Consider the following 16,975-nt stretch of genomic DNA (forward strand, 5'->3'; position numbering starts at 1 on the left):
CTTTGCTGACCTCAACTAGGGATGTTGTGAGTCGGTGGGGGGAGTACTTCGAGGAACTCCTCAATCCTACCAACACGTGCTCGGAAGAGGCAGAGTTGGAGAGCTCGGAGACGGGGCCTCCCATTTCTGGGGCTGAGGTTGCCGAGGTGGTTAAAAAGCTCTTCTGTGGCAAGGCCCCGGGGGTGGATGAGGTTCGTCCTGAGTTTCTCAAGGCTCTGGATGTTGTAGGGCTGTCTTGGCTGACACGCCTCTGCAGCATCGCGTGGACATCGGGGACAGTGCCTCTGGACTGGCAGATTGGGGTGGTGGTCCCCCTCTTTAAAAAGGGGGACCGGAGGGTGTGTTCCAACTATAGGGGTATCACACTCCTCAGCCTCCCTGGTAAGGTCTATTCGGGGGTATTGGAGAGGAGGATCTGTCGGATAATCGAGCCTCGGATTCAGGAGATGCAGTGTGGCTTTCGTCCTGGCCGTGGAACAGTGGACCAGCTCTATACCCTCGGCAGGATCCTGGAGGGTGCATGGGAGTTCGCCCAACCAGTCTACATGTGTTTTGTGGACTTGGAGAAAGCGTTCGACCGTGTCCCTCGGGGAGTCCTGTGGGGGGTGCTCCGGGAATATGGAGTGCCGGACCCCTTGATAGGGGCCGTTCGGTCTCTGTATGACCGGTGCCAGAGTTTGGTCCGCATTGCCGGCAGTAAGTCGGATACGTTTCCGGTGAGAGTTGGACTCCGTCAGGGCTGCCCTTTGTCACCGATTCTGTTCCTAACTTTTATGGACAGAATTTCTAGGCGGAGCCAGGGCGTTGAGGGTGTCCGATTTGGCGACCTCAGAATCGGGTCTCTGCTTTTTGCAGATGATGTGGTTCTGTTAGCGTCGTCAGGCCGTGACCTTCAGCTCTCACTGGAGCGATTCACAGCCGAGTATGAAGCGGCTGGGATGAGAATCAGCACCTCCAAATCCGAGACTATGGTTCTCAGCCGGAAAAGGGTGGAATGCTCTCTCCGGGTCGGGAATGAGATCCTTCCCCAAGTGGAGGAGTTCAAGTATCTCGGGGTCTTGTTCACGAGTGAGGGACGAATGGAACGGGAGATTGACAGGCGGATCGATGCGGCGTCTGCAGTGTTGCGGGCTCTGCACCGACCCGTCGTTGTGAAGAGGGAGCTGAGCCAGAAGGCGAAGCTCTCTACTTACTGGTCAATCTACGTTCCCATCCTCACCTATGGTCACGAGTTTTGGGTAGTGACAGAAAGAACAAGATCGCGAATACAAGCGGCCGAAATGGGTTTCCTCCGCAGCGTGTCTGGGCTCTCCCTTAGAGATAGGGTGAGAAGCTCAGTCATCCGGGAGGGGCTCGGAGTAGAACCGCTGCTCCTCCGCATTGAGAGGAGTCAGATGAGGTGGCTCGGGCATCTGGTTAGGATGCCCCCTGGGCGCCTCCCTGGGGAGGTGTTTCGGGCACGTCCCACTGGGAGGAGACCTCGGGGGAGACCCAGGACACGTTGGAGAGACTATGTCTCTCGGCTGGCCTGGGAACGCCTCGGGGTCCCCCCGGAAGAGCTGGAGGAAGTGGCCGGGGACAGAGACGTCTGGGTTTCTCTGCTCAAGCTGCTGCCCCCGCGACCCGACCCCCGGATAAGCGGCAGATGATGGATGGATGGATAGTGAAAACCTTTTTTAAAAACTAGTTAAAACCTTTCATGTAAACTAGTGAAAACCTTTTTTTTTAAATATAGTGAAAACCTATCATGTAAACTGGTGAAAACTTTTTTTCAAAATAATAGTGAAAACCTTTTTTTTTTAAAATAGTGAAAACCTTTCATGTAAACTATTGAAAACATTTAAAAAATATACTAGTGAAAACCTTTCATGTAAAGTAGTAAAATACTTTTAAAAATCTAATGAAAACCTTTCATGTAAACTAGTGAAAACCTTTTTTTTAAAAAAATAGTGAAAACATTTCATGTAAACTGGTGAAAACTTTTTTTTTTTAAATAGTGAAAACCTTTCATGTAAACTAGTGAAAACATTTTAAAAATATACTAGTGAAATCCTTTCATGTAAACTAGTGAAAAACTTTTAAAAAACTAGTGAAAACCTTTCATGTAAACTAGTGAAAACCTTTTTTTAAAAACTAGTGAAAACCTTTTTTAAAAACTAGTGAAAACCTTTTTTAAAAAACTAGTGAAAACCTTTTTTAAAAACTAGTGAAAACCTTTCATGTAAACTAGTGAAAACCTTTTTTTAAAAAACTAGTGAAAACCTTTCATGTAAACAAGTGAAAACCTTTTTTAAAAACTAGTGAAAACCTTTTTTAAAAACTAGTTAAAACCTTTCATGTAAACTGGTGAAAACTTTTTTTTTAAATAATAGTGAAAACCTTTTTTTTTAAAAAATAGTGAAAACCTTTCATGTAAACTAGTGAAAACATTTGAAAAATATACTAGTGAAAACCTTTCATGTAAAGTAGTAAAAAACTTTTAAAAATCTAATAAAAACCTTTCATGTAAACTAGTGAAAACCTTTTTTTTAAAAAAATTGTGAAAACATTTCATGTAAACTGTTGAAAACTTTTTTTTTTAAATAGTGAAAACCTTTCATGTAAACTGGTGAAAACTTTTTTTAAAATAATAGTGAAAACCTTTTTTTTTTTTTAAAAATAGTGAAAACCTTTCATGTAAACTAGTGAAAACATTTAAAAAATATACTAGTGAAAACCTTTCATGTAAAGTAGTAAAAAACTTTTAAAAATCTAATGAAAACCTTTCATGTAAACTACTGAAAACCTTTTCTTAAAAAAAATAGTGAAAACATTTCATGTAAACTGGTGAAAACATTTTAAAAATATACTAGTGAAAACCTTTTATGTAAACTAGTGAAAAACTTAAAAAAAAACTACTGAAAACATTTCATGTAAACTAGTGAAAACCTTTAAAAAAAACTAGTGAAAACCTTTCATGTAAACTAGTGAAAACCTTTTTTAAAAAACTAGTGAAAACCTTTTTTAAAAACTAGTGAAAACCTTTCATGTAAACTAGTGAAAACCTTTTTTAAAAACTAGTGAAAACCTTTCATGTAAATTAGTGAAAACCTTTTTTAAAAAACTAGTGAAAACCTTTTTTAAAAACTAGTGAAAACCTTTCATGTAAACTAGTGAAAACCTATTTTAAAAAAATAGTGAAAACATTTCATGTAAACTGGTGAAAACTTTTTTTTTTAAATAATAGTGAAAACCTTTTTTTTTTTAAATAGTGAAAACATTTCATGTAAACTGGTGAAAACTTTTTTTTTAAATAATAGTGAAAACCTTTTTTTTTTAAAATAGTGAAAACCTTTCATGTAAACTAGTGAAAACATTTAAAAAATATACTAGTGAAAACCTTTCATGTAAAGTAGTAAAAAACTTTTAAAAATCTAATCAAAACCTTTCATGTAAACTAGTGAAAACCTTTTTTTTTTTAAAAAATAGTGAAAACATTTAATGTAAACTGGTGAAAACTTTTTTTTTTAAATAGTGAAAACCTTTCATGTAAACTAGTGAAAACATTTTAAAAATATACTAGTGAAAACCTTTCATGTAAACTAGTGAAAAACTTACAAAAAACTAATGAAAACATTTCATGTAAACTAGTGAAAACCTTTAAACAAAACTAGTGAAAACCTTTCATGTAAACTAGTGAAAACCTTTTTTAAAAAACTAGTGAAAACCTTTTTTAAAAACTAGTGAAAACCTTTCATGTAAACTAGTGAAAACCTTTTTTAAAAAACTAGTGAAAACCTTTTTTAAAAACTAGTGAAAACCTTTCATGTAAACTAGTGAAAACCTTTTTTTAAAAAAATAGTGAAAACCTTTCATGTAAACTAGTGAAAAACTTTAAAAAATAGTGAAAACCTTTCATGTAAACTAGTGAAAAACTTTAAAAAATAGTGAAAACCTTTCATGTAAACTAGTGAAAAACTTTTTAAAAAACAAGTGAAAACCTTTCATGTAAACTAGTGAAAAACTTTTTAAAAAACAAGTGAAAACCTTTCCTGTAAATTAGTTAAAACCTTTTAAAAAAAACTAGTGAAAACCTTAAAAAAAACTAGTGAAAAACTAAAAAAAATAATAGTGAAAAACTAAAAAAAATAATAGTGAAAACCTTTCATGTAAACTAGTGAAAACCTTTCATGTAAAGCAGTGAAAAACCTTTAAAAACTAGTGAAAACCTTTCATGTAAACTAGTGAAAACCTTTCCTGTAAACTAGTGAAAACTTTTCATGTAAACTAGTGAAAACCTTTCATGTAAACTAGTGAAAACCTTTCATGTAATAGAGAGAGGATAGAGAGAGAGTGCTGCATGTGATGCTGGAACTTAGGTCCTCTGCTCTCAGACTTCAGGTGCTCCAAATCTGGATTGTGTGCAATTAACCAATCTCATCAAGTCCTGCAATATCTCATAAAGATAGATACCATTACCATATAGTACACATCATGTTAGGTTGTGTGGGGACTCTAAATTGTCCCTAGGAATGAGTGAGCGTGGATGTGCTCCTGTGATGGTCTGGCGACCTGTGAAGGTGTAATTCACCTCCAGCCCCCCCTGCTGCAGTGACCCTGAATTGGGTTAAGTGGGCATACAAAATAGATGGACGTTAATGCAATTTCACTTGTGTGTATGAAAGGTTTTTTTCACATGTACATAAATGACGTGTTCATTTGGAAGGTTTTACCTGGTTTATTATTCAAGAGTTTCAGTAGTTTATAAGAGAGGTTTTCTCAGGTCTATGTTATGTGCACGGCAGCATTTCATTTGTGTGTATGCAAAGTTTAGGCATGCAAATGAAATACTTGATCAGCTCATCGGCTCTGTTCAGGCTTTCATCCGTCTGATCCTCTTTCATCTTAAAGCCGTGATCTTTTTCGGAATTGACCACACATCTGTCACGTTGTTCTGCTGGGGCTTTGCTATCTAACTTTTTTCGGACGCCTTCCTGTGCTCTGTTATTTTCTATGTTTGTTGATCTTGGACAGTCCTCAATAACTCTCCCACCCTGAAGGCTTTCTTCCTCATGTTCAGCAGCTTTATTAGGTCACTGGTGATCCATATATATATATATATATTGCTTCACATGTTACATTGTCTATATTTTCAGTCACAGAGGGGTCTAACAATCCTACTTGGCTCTTTGACAAAAATGCCAGTATGAGCGTAATATTGAATGAGTTTGAAATTACTGAATCTTACCCACCTTTTACGCAGGCCCTTCATATAGACCTTGAAACTTTGTAAGGCTCAGTGTCCAGTAATGTTGTCAGCCCCAGGCCTCACAACATCAGAGAGATGTGGCTTCCTGCAGCATATCTATGTCCTGCTGTGAGCTCATCAGCAACTATGAAAAAAAGTTCAAAAGACCAATGTTCCATGCTAGGGTTCGCAATTAATCTGGATTTCTCACATTCTGCATCAAAGTCATTTCACACCTTACAGAGTGAAGTAAAGTCGTTGAGAAAGTGGCTGACATCCAGCGCAGCAGGTCGGGGTGATGAACCAGCTGGTCTCTGTAATCTCCTCCTCCTTTTTTTCACCAGCCTCAAACAGCCCTCTTCTCCTCAGTGATTGACAGCATTCGGCTGCAGCCAATTATAACACAATTAATATACCACAGGGTAGATGTGACCCTGAAACCAATTTAACAGTTTGCCAGTCATGGAGACTGCGGGGAAACTGACGTAGATGATGAGGGTGGATTCTGTTGGAAGTCATGGGACCTGAGATGATCCATATTTGTCACAAAATGCCATCAACAAGTGATTTTCTTTTAAAAACTTTATAGGCAAATGTTAATCTGACAGTAATGCTCACATGTGATGGCTGAGTAAATACCTGGTTGCATGTAGGAGTTCACTGACGTGCGCTTGTCCTTCCACTACTTGAGAGGATTAAATATCTTTCTTTCACATTTCCCCTCTCCAGACAGCTTTCCTGATCCCATGAACATTAAGCATTGAAAAAAAACTACAACCTGTTGTAACCACATTCTTAAAGTTCCAGGACAGACAAGTTTCTGCATATTTCTTCGATATTCCTTCCAAATGTGAGCCAGATGTAGAAAAGAATACAGCCAGGTGAGGAAAGCGCTGGCAGCCAAGAGAATTTCTCTATGACTCCACTATCTATGGCGAGGCTGTGTTAATTAATGTCCATGACTGAAGAGCAGGATGACACTGTGGAGATGTGGCAGGGAAGCTGTAGGGCCACAGGAGGAGTGAACACCGTTTTTCCTTTTTCTTTAAAAGGGGCCATCTTCTGCACATCTTAGAGTGGGATAATGCAATGAAGTCCCACTCATATCTGTATGAATGGAGAACTGTTTCAGCAGGTTGTTAGTCAATATCATCATCTCTGTTAGCGTTGAACGCATTTTTTTCAAATACTTTAATTAACCTTAAAGAGTGTTATTTATGTGTGGCTCTTATTACAGAATTCAGCCAATAATGCGGTCATACTTCCATCAGTCAGTTTAGGATCACCAGTTGACCTAACACGCATGTTTTCCTAAGAAGATACTGGAATAGAATAGAATGCTCATTTTCCCGGGAGGACATACAAACTCCACACAGAACAAAAACCATCCAAGGTTTGAACTGTGAATGCCTTTGCTGTGAGGCGACAGTGCTAACCACCACACCACCGTGCAACCCAAGAGTAAGATTTCACCTGATATAATTGACATAAAGTACACAAGAACAAGTGCTACAAGAACAGAACAGAACCTGTCTATCATCAAGAAACTCTTGAAGACCCAGCTCTTCAGAGAGCATCTCCCACCCTGTACTTCCCTCTATGCCTGCACTCTATCTCCACACTGTCACCCCATCACCTCTGACTGAGCCTGACTAGTGGTTTCTTAAGTACACTATTTTACAGTAGCTGTAATGCTATATCCTCATTTGTAAGTGGATAAAAGTGTCTGCTAAATACATGAACATAAACACATAATTAGCTGGATCTCATTACACCATGTGAAAGAAAGTACCACAATACGTCAGTTTCTCTGATTCTTTCATCCACAGCCACAAAGTATTTCACCCAAGGACACAGAGAACCAACCCAGTGACTTTCCCACTGGTGTGACACCACTTTATCTCCTGAGATGCTGCTACCCCTTGAGGTTCTGTTGTTGTACATCAAAGCTCAACTTTTTGATAATCTGCCATTTTGAGCAAAGACAGGTTTAGAAAGAGAATAGGATAGAAATGAATGCAGCGCTGACAGCTTTGTGAGTGTAGTTGGTGTGAAGCAATGTTGGCTGTCAGCTGAACTATTCTATGGAGAGAAGGTCGGATGCTGTGAAACTGGGAAACATGCCCGGGTACTGGGTTCAAACTGTAAAATCCCTCCCATTCAAAGTCAAATTAGATCAAGTGGCAAATCCAGAATTCACTGTTTATAATCAGATGAATAATCTTAGTGACAAACCTTATTCAGAATGTGCTAAACAGAAACTAGCTTAGTGGCAACTTTTCATTTTTTACCACAGTGGCCTGAAAGTTTAACTTTACTGCCACGATTCTCTGACATTGCAACCGCAGTCTGCTGCTGGCTGTACACAGATGGGCACAGAAACAGAGTTTGAAAGAAAATGCATCCTCCCTGCAGATATTTTGCCCATGTGCCATCTGTGCCTGGAAATTCATAACAGTAAGAATATGTCTTTAAAGTTTGTGATCGCTCAACACTGAAGTCAGAGTTTACGCTGTATTTGTTACCCTTGAATGCCAGCAACATTTGTGAAGATGCTGCCATTGCCTGCTTTCATGTGAAATTTTCCATTCTCACTGCCACTGTTTCACTGCGAGTTTTCACTGGTGAGACGATAATTCCACCTGGAACTGAATGCATGTAGCGACAGCTCTCATTTAACTTATCTTAAATGCTGTATGTTGAGGCGGAGGCCTGAAATACTTGTCAAGCAGCTCATAGCGGCGCAGTAATCGTGCACGGTGTGTCACCGTGCATTTGCAAATCTTCCATTAGCTCCTGACTGTAATGAAAATGAATAAAAGCAAATGAGACGCTGAATGAAAGCAAAGTGAAATGCAAACGGAGGCAAAGTTGGTGCTGCAGCATCAGAACACGCTTCAGACCTATTGAGGGTCTCTGCCCTCACTCACAGTGTAGAGGTGTTGAAGGTTCATGCAGAATATGTGTTCAAATCTTCAACATCTCTTCTCGACTTCACGGTTTCACCTTTGGAAGTTTCACGACCAAACTCCTGCCATGTAAATAAACTTGTGCTAAGTGAAACACATTAGGAATCTAATTACTATTGATCTCATGCTGTCTGCGTTTTCAGGGTAAATTCATTTGGCCAGCACACTGTGTTCCATCAGCTGTGATCTAAAATCTTTCCAGTCCAGCAGTTTGCACAGAAACCAGCAGCTAAGCTTGGACGTCAGTGTTGAAGCTGTTCTCAGCTCCTTCACATGTGAGATCCAATTACTGCTTTGCTTGACTGGGGTACTTTTTTAAAATTATGATTAATTAGGCTTCTTCTGAATATGTTCTCAATCCTTCATTTGAGAATAATACAACATTGTTCTGCATGTGTAAAGCCTCTTGAAATTCATTTCTCTCCACAGTGAAGTCTGCGTAATTCAGTTCCACTGAATATAGAGTCAATCCACACAGCTTAAGCGCTGACTAGAGCAGTATCTGTTGCGTGCACACCAGCGACCTGCAGAAGAAGACAACCTTATCCTCTTCATTACAAATGGGCTGAAGTAGCGTTGTGACATGGGGTTAAGAGTAGCATCCATGTGGCAGGCGATAAACAGTGTGAAGCAGATACAAATGATCACGGTCATTAAATACTGAGTCAGAGGCAACAAACTGCCAGTGTGCTTCAGTGTGAAAGAGAAAGCCCACAAATGGAAGAAAAATGCATGTCCTCCAATATAAGAGATGAAAAAGGAAAGAAAAACATTCTGAAACATCAATCGTGCAGTTAACTAAGGTGTTTTTAACAATATATAGTCATATCTCATCAGCTGCTCATTAGAACCACACGAGGTTACAATAAATTGAACTACTTTAAAACACAGGTCCTGCTGGAATGGGCCTGGACTTAAATAAATGTATCAATCTATGTACGACGTTGGTTCCTTTAATGTTGCACTAAAAATGTTCCTGCTGATAGCTTCTCATGTGAAAACCGTATTTCAGAAAATTCATTTTCCAAATACAGACCACTGCAAATGCGTCGCTATTTCAAAGCATGAATCTAGATGACCAAAGAACATTTGGTCAGTCCGGTCATTATAGCAAATACATCCATATTTGTACGTTACATAAATCACACTCTGCAAACTGTGCTGTGCGCCAAGGCTGTTCACCAATCAGAGACTTTGCTCGTGACTTGGTGGCCAATCAGACGTTGTTACTATGGAATATGGATTAAATCATGACGCTGGATATAACAAAAACACAAATGGAGCAAGAGTTAGTTGGACAGGTTTCCCTGGGACCCCTGCAATCAGGAGAATGGCGTAACTTTACCCAGAATGAGTTCTCAGAGGAAGCACACATGTAAATGTAAATGAAACTCAGTAATTTATCTTTTCAGATGGATATTAAAAACGGGTCAGATTACAGAAACATCAGGAGAGTGCACTGAAAACAATGAAGCACTGGCTCAACTTAAAAGAAGCTAATATTTTAGGGTTGGCTCAATGTGAACCACTTTTTTGATGGGTTCATGATCTAATGTTTGTAAAATTGAACAAAAAATAGCTTTTAATACATTCCTTTATGAACACATTCTTGTTTATTGTTCAATTAATATATTTCTGTCCAAATGGCTAACATTGTAAACTTTTTTCCTAAATGTATGAATATGAACAGTCCTTTGATCATTCTCAGCCGTGACGATGCTCTTTGTATTCGAAAGTGAAAAAACTAAAAAAAACATCTGACATCTGCATTTTCCACAAGTTATCAGACTGTATGTTTGGAATAGGTCCATTTTCCTCCAGACCCAAACTGAATAAGAAATTACAACTCATTTCTAAAGTAACACTGAACATGGCAACAGATTCTACATGTAGATGGACTGATTTTGAATGAAAGTAAAATGTTTGGATTTGTGTGAATATCCTCAGTTCCATAACATGCAAAAATATGTGTGAGAAGCTCCTGAAGTTTTTCAGGTTGTGCCGGTGATGCTGGTCGTCTCTGAACATGGGCAGACACTTCAGTAAATACTGCAGAAGAAATGCAACCCTAACCCCATAAAAGGGGGGTCCACAGTCTTAGAGGACCATCGGCTGCAGCTTACCACCCATCAGGGATATCTACACCACCAGATGCAGAGAAAGAGCTCTCTCCATCCTCCATGATCCCACTCATCCTGCACACCAACTGTCCCCCTCCATGCCTTCTGGAAGGAGGCTGCGCAGCACCCGAGCTAGGACATCCAGACTGAAAAACAGCTTCTACCTGGAGGCTGTCAGACTGCTGAAGCGCTCCGCCCATCTTCGAAACATTTTACTTCCCCCTACATTACACTAAAAATGCACCATGTCATGTCCAATTGCTGCTATATTCTGCTCACTTTGCTATGCTCACACCTGCTTCTGCCGTGCGTTGAGCAATCTTGTCTTTAGTTTTATTTATTTAGGTTACTTATGTTTCATATTTATACATACATGTATATATATAGTTCTGTTTCTTAATATTTGTGTGGCACATGTGAGCCTTTTGAAACCATTTTAGGTGAGTTGGCCTGTAAGGCCTTGTTATGGGCATGCCAAGAAATGGCCACTAACTAACTACAAAAAAAGTAAATAAAAGTAGAGCCTCCCTAAAAAAGAAATTGGAAAAAAAAAAAAACGTACGAAAAAATGACGAAAAACCCTTTTGGCAGGCACATATTGCGATAGGGCCGAAAGGGCCGTTTTGCACCATCGCCTATAAGTAGGTAAAAAAAATAAACAGGAGGTGAGTGTCAAGAACATACCTGAAAAAAATATGTGGGAAAAAAAAAGACGTACGATTAAATTCGGAAAAACCTATATGTATCGCCTATCATTAGGTTAAAAAAATAGACACACCCTGCAGAGCAGGGGGTGCATGCCTAGAACCTCCCTGAAAAAAAATCGTGAAAAAAAAAATAACATCCGAAGAAATTTGAAAAAACCTGTTTGTTAGGCTAATATTTTTATTTTGTTTTGGGCAGTTTTGCAGTTCAGCCTTTCACTAGCTAAAAAAAGTAAACACCCTTTGCGGAGCAGTGGACGCATGCCAAGAACTTCCCTGAAACAAAATTGCGAGAAAAAAAAAGCGGGTGTATATTATGGTCCCGCTCTGATATATAAAAAAAATAAAATAAATAAAAAAACACGTCCGAAAAAACGTGGAAAAACATGAAAAAAGAAGGCGATTTATTAGTATCTAGAAAAGTTTCCCTTTTCTTTTTATTATTATTATTCCGCACGCTTTTTCATCCGTTAATGCGGCTCGAACCGCAACGTGAAGCCACGCATGGCATTCATCAATACGTGCGTCTCCACGATGCCTCGATGGGCATTACTTTTATTGTTCAAAAGTGTTACCATGGCAACGCTAGGTGCCGAAAACCGGAAAAAAGGTTGAACATTTGCGCGCTTATTGCTCGGCTATACTTTATCGTAGAGACATCGTTCAAACTTTCAAAGACTCAGGCTAATGGGTACTAAGCGCCCGTACAACCTCATTATGCGAATTATTACGCTTTTTGAAATTGTGAACTTTGAATTTTTAAAAACCATCATTTTGACTTTGGCCGCTTGTTGCTAGGCAACAGGTTGTCGTAGAGACATCATTAATATATTCCACGACTCGCCCCATTGTGGCCTACAACATATTCAAAGCTCATGAAGCTGTGATTAAATTTTTTATTTATTTTTTTTTTTTGTCCAGTCATCCCAATGCATTTCTATGAGGATTCTGAACATTTTGTTACCACGAAAACGAAAAAAATTAATCTGTTAATTCGGCCCGAACCGAAACTCGCAACCCACGTAATGCATACGTCATTACGTGAATCTCCATCGTGCCTCGATGGGCCTTACTTGTCTCAAACAAAAGCGTTACCATGGTAACGGTAGAAGCCAGGAAGCGAAGAAATTTGGACGCTTATTGCCTGGCCCAACTTTATCGTAGAGACATCATTCGTGCGTTTAAACACTTGGGTTGCTTCGTACTAAATGGTCATTAAGCCTCGTTATGCTAGGTGTTCCGGTTTTTGCGATAGCAAAGTATAAATTAAAAAAAAAGTGTAAATTTTATTTTGGACCCTTGTTGCTAGGCAACAGGTCCTTGTAGAAAAATCATTAAAATGTTCCCCAACCCGGGACGCGTTGTACTACAACATATTTCAGTCTCATTATGCTGGCTATTACGGTTTCTGAGAAATTTAACGTTAAATTTTGCCCAACCGTTAACATGAGGCTTGTTACCGTGGCAACACAAATCCTATGCATTCCTAAGGGGGAGCCTCAGAGTGAATGCGATATAACCAGAGCCACCTCAGCCATAACCAGAACCAACTTAGACAGAACCAGCAGATGCTAACATCATGCTAAAATGCTAACATACTAGCATCATTAGCATTTTGCAGGGAAGCCTAAAATGCTAATGTTACATCACGTAGACATGCTCTATTAGCTGATGCTATGAGGTTATTATTATTATTATTTTGGAGGACTTTTGCTCGGCCGCACTATAACGTAGAGACATCGTTCAAATGTTCAAACACACGGGACGCTTTGGACTACAACATATTAGTGTCTCGTTATGCTGGCTACTACGGTTTTTGAGATATGACACTTTAAATTGGTCATAATTTTAATGCTAATGATTGACATGCTGATTTTGAAGAGGCTTTGCTCGGCCAAACTTTATCGTACAGACATCGTTCAAACTTTTAAAGACTCAGGAAGGTTTGGACGACAACATCCTAAAGTCTCATTGGGGTGGCATTTCCAATTTTTGAGAATTTTCAACGTTAATTCTATCGTAATTTGAATGCTAATGAATACACATGCTGATTTCGGAAGCCTTTTGCTCGGCCATAGTTTATCGTACACACATCGTTCATACATTCAAAGACTCGGGACGATTTGGACCACAACATATTGTAACCTCATAAGCAAAGCAGCAAGGGGGCAGAAATGGGCAGTAGGGCATGCCCATATAAAAATTTCCAGAAATTTTCTAGTTTTTTCTTACATTTGTAGTGATTGTAGAACTGTTTAGTTTGTCTGCTGAATCTGCTGGTGTGTCTTGTCCTGCCTCCACCTCTGGCACCCTCTATACTTTCATTATCCCCTCCCCGAACCAGGGTTTGTATCCCCACCCCACTATGGCTGGCGTGCAGTTGGTGAGAGGCTGGGGCAGCTTGTGGTTGTGGAAAAAAGATGGTTGTTGTGGTGTGAGGAGCAGTGATGGCTGGCATTAGGGGAGTGTCTCTGGGACCCCTGTGATCACTGTCTGGCCTCCTGGAGGTGTTGTGGGCCCAACTAGACGAAACACTGATAAAAGGAGGTTCCCACCTGATGACCCCAATGACATGCTGGTCAGCACTGGTCTAGATAGGGATTATAGGGAATTATTCACTCAGTGGTCTTGTGTTTTCCTTGTATTCAAGGTAGAGTATTCAAGCTTGAATATTTCATGCTAACCTTGACCTCAGAAACTGTATTTCATTCTACCATGCTGTGGTTTTTAATGACAATAAACTGTCTCAGTCTGAATCTGAGTGAACAATATGTGGCGTGAGCAGTGGTAAGTCACTGCCCCCTCTAACATTCCCCCCCCCTGAAATCATTAATCAGAGATTTAATCCACTTCCAGTCAGTCACAGAATATATTTTAAAAGCCTACTGATGGTTTACAAATCCCAGAAGGGTTTAGGCCCAAAAGACATCTGTGATATGTTCAGAGAATATAAACCCAGCAGAGCTCTTAGATCCAAGGACTCAGGTCAGCTGGTCCAGTCCAGAGTCCAGACTAAACCTGGAGAAGCAGCATTTAGCTGTTGTGCTGCAAACAAGTGGAACAAACTGCCAGAGGAGATTAAAGTGTCACCAAATGTAGACATTTTTAAATCCAGGTTAACAACATTTCTTTTCTCATGTGTCTTTGCATGAAATCTGCACAACATATTTTAATTTATCTAGACTGTTGCTTGTTTTCATTTTAATTATTTTATTTCTTTATATTTATATTTTTTACATATATGTAATGCAATGCTTTTATTTTATCTAAAGCACTTTGAATTGTTTTGTACATGAAATGTGCTACAAATAAATTTGCCTTTGAATTTAAGAATGTAAAAAACTAAAGAAATTAAAGTTAAGGAGCTAATTAAAAAAAGAAAATAGTGACCAAACAAAACCAAAAAAAAAATTAAACACTACCCCGTCCCGACCTCTGAAACTCCAAAAACCTGTCTCTGTGTCTCTGAACTCAAACCGTCCCGATATGAACTGTTGAATTTGGTCAATTAAGGTAGTAATAATGTAGCGTTTTTTCCTCTCTCGTTGCCTTGTGTACTTCACAGAAAAAGGCCTTCACTGTTGGCAACTTGCCGTTTATTTTGGACATCTGGTAGCAGATTAATACAGTCAGTCGCAATTTCCTCACACACACACACAATAAACATCTGAAAAAAGTCAAATGAAAAGAAAGTGCAGGTTAGCTAACAGCATGCAGCACGAGCATATAAAACAAAAGTGGAGCTCATGCTCGTGCACCTGTAGCCGGAGTGATTCGACCCTGGCTAAAGTGTTCCTCTCTGCGTTGTGTCGTGGAGAAAGGAAATGAGGACGGTTTATTCTGTCTGTAAACAAATATATCAAAAGTACAGCCGCTTCGCCATCTCTCATACACACCATTCCTCAGCGATCACAGAGACCAACTCAGAAGATCGTTTACAAAATAAAAGCTCTCCTAAAAAAATATTACAAAAACAAATATATGATTTGAAATCAACAAAAAAATGTGAGTAAGAGAAAACTGTATATATGGTGAAATTAACAAAAACTAATAACATCGCTTACACACCTAACAGGGAGACAGCAAGGTCCGACTGCTGCTCTCCCCCGAGATGCACGACCCTAAATCACAGGGGTGCTGCATTCAGGTACCATAGAACTAATAGGCTTGTGTTGTGTGATGAGTCTTTTTTATGGCAAGTGGAATCACACTACACCTTAACTCAGTTACAATAACACAAATAAAGACAGAAACAATAAACAACCAAACAACACTCAGAGCACTGGGGTCAAAGCAAATTAAACAAAGTTAGTCTAATGCTAAACTCTGAATTGATCTACTCTGAGATAGATTTCGGTTTTCGGTAGTGTAGTTATTGGTTCCAGAAACGCTGATTTGAGTTAGTTTAGTCAACTCTGAGTAGTTTCCTTTTGAGTTAAGAGCGTGCGCCACAACTATAAAAAGCCAGCATCAATGGAGCCCCGATTCAACAAGTCACCATGGCAACGGGGAAGAGGACGGCTACGTTTTTCACCAACCTCGAACTGGAAATCTTAATGCGCTCATGTGGCGAGTTTTTAGAATGAAGTGCAACACCGCTGCAGCTACAACAGAGAGGGAGACGGAGTGGAAGAACATTGCTGCTCGGGTCAGTGCGTAAGTTTAAATGTAGTCCTTTGCAATCACAATAATGTTACAGTGAAAACTGCTTGAATGGTAGCCTATTCATTTATTTCATTTAGGTGCAGTCCTGTGGGGGAGAAGCGCACTTGGCAGCAGTTTAAGATTAAATATAAAAAACAGGTTCAAACAGGTCAGACCTCGGCATGGAGGCACCTCATTTAGATCATGTTTTACACTGGAAAGTAAATATTAAGTGGCTATTTGACTGTGCAGCTGTTTTATCCCAACATAATACGGTTTTCACACACATAAATGTCTTCACATATATTTCATGTTCTGTTAAATAATTAAGCCTATTTAAACTAACACAGACTTCTACCAACAGAAAGAAGGCAGATGCCCGTAGTGGGGGGGGGGGTGGCCCAGCACCGCCACCTCTAACGGAAGCAGAGGATCGGGCCCTAAACCAGAATATAAGAAGGCCGGTGGCTGAAGTGATCCCTGGAGGGGGCTTATCCTCTGAGTCCACCCCCGAAGACACAAATGTCTTTATAAAACGTAACAGGCCTATAGATATATTTTCTAAGCCTATTCATACAAATATGTGTTTGTCTTTTATGTCTTTTTTTCTTTTGTCCCAACAGATTCTGGTGGTACTATCTGCCTGGTGGAGCCCCCTCACGCCACAACAGGCCTTGTAACTGTAAGTTATACTTATTTTACCAAATGGTAGTTTAGGTTTACTGAAACATACCGCTCATCTGGGATGAAGAGGGTGAGGAAACTGTGTCTGACGCCTTTACAGAGGGGGATCCAGAAAGGCCTATAGAGGTAACATCTTCATATGTTACTGATAGTTCTCTTCCCATTCACATTTCTTAACATTCTGGTTGAATATAATGACATTTAGCCTCCACTGAAGTATTAACACATTCTCATCCTTTTTAACAGAACATGGCTGGGCAGCAGGAGGTAAAATTCACCTGCTGAAAAAAAAAAAAGACAAAGAAATGGTGTCCTTGGACCTCCAGATTAGGAAGACAGATCTGGAAATTGAAATACTGAAGCACAAGTTAGAGTTTAGTGCATGGTCACAGATGAATTATGTTAACTATTGGAACATTAACTGAACTAGCGCTTTTATTTGTAGGAAATAAAGAAGACCAAATTAAATGTGTATCATCTCTTTATTTGACTGCTGTGGTGGTGAAGATGGAGGCTTAAACTCTAAAGTGATTAATGCGTATGCTGTCTCTGACCGCTCAAGTGCTCTGTGTCAGGGCCTCAGGACACAAATGCAGGGTCGGTTCAGATGCAAAGGATGTTTATTAG

The sequence above is a fragment of the Leuresthes tenuis genome, unplaced genomic scaffold (assembly GCF_036924035.1).
Source record: "Leuresthes tenuis unplaced genomic scaffold, fLeuTen1.0.hap1 SCAF_1, whole genome shotgun sequence".
In the NCBI taxonomy this organism is placed as follows: domain Eukaryota; kingdom Metazoa; phylum Chordata; class Actinopteri; order Atheriniformes; family Atherinopsidae; genus Leuresthes; species Leuresthes tenuis.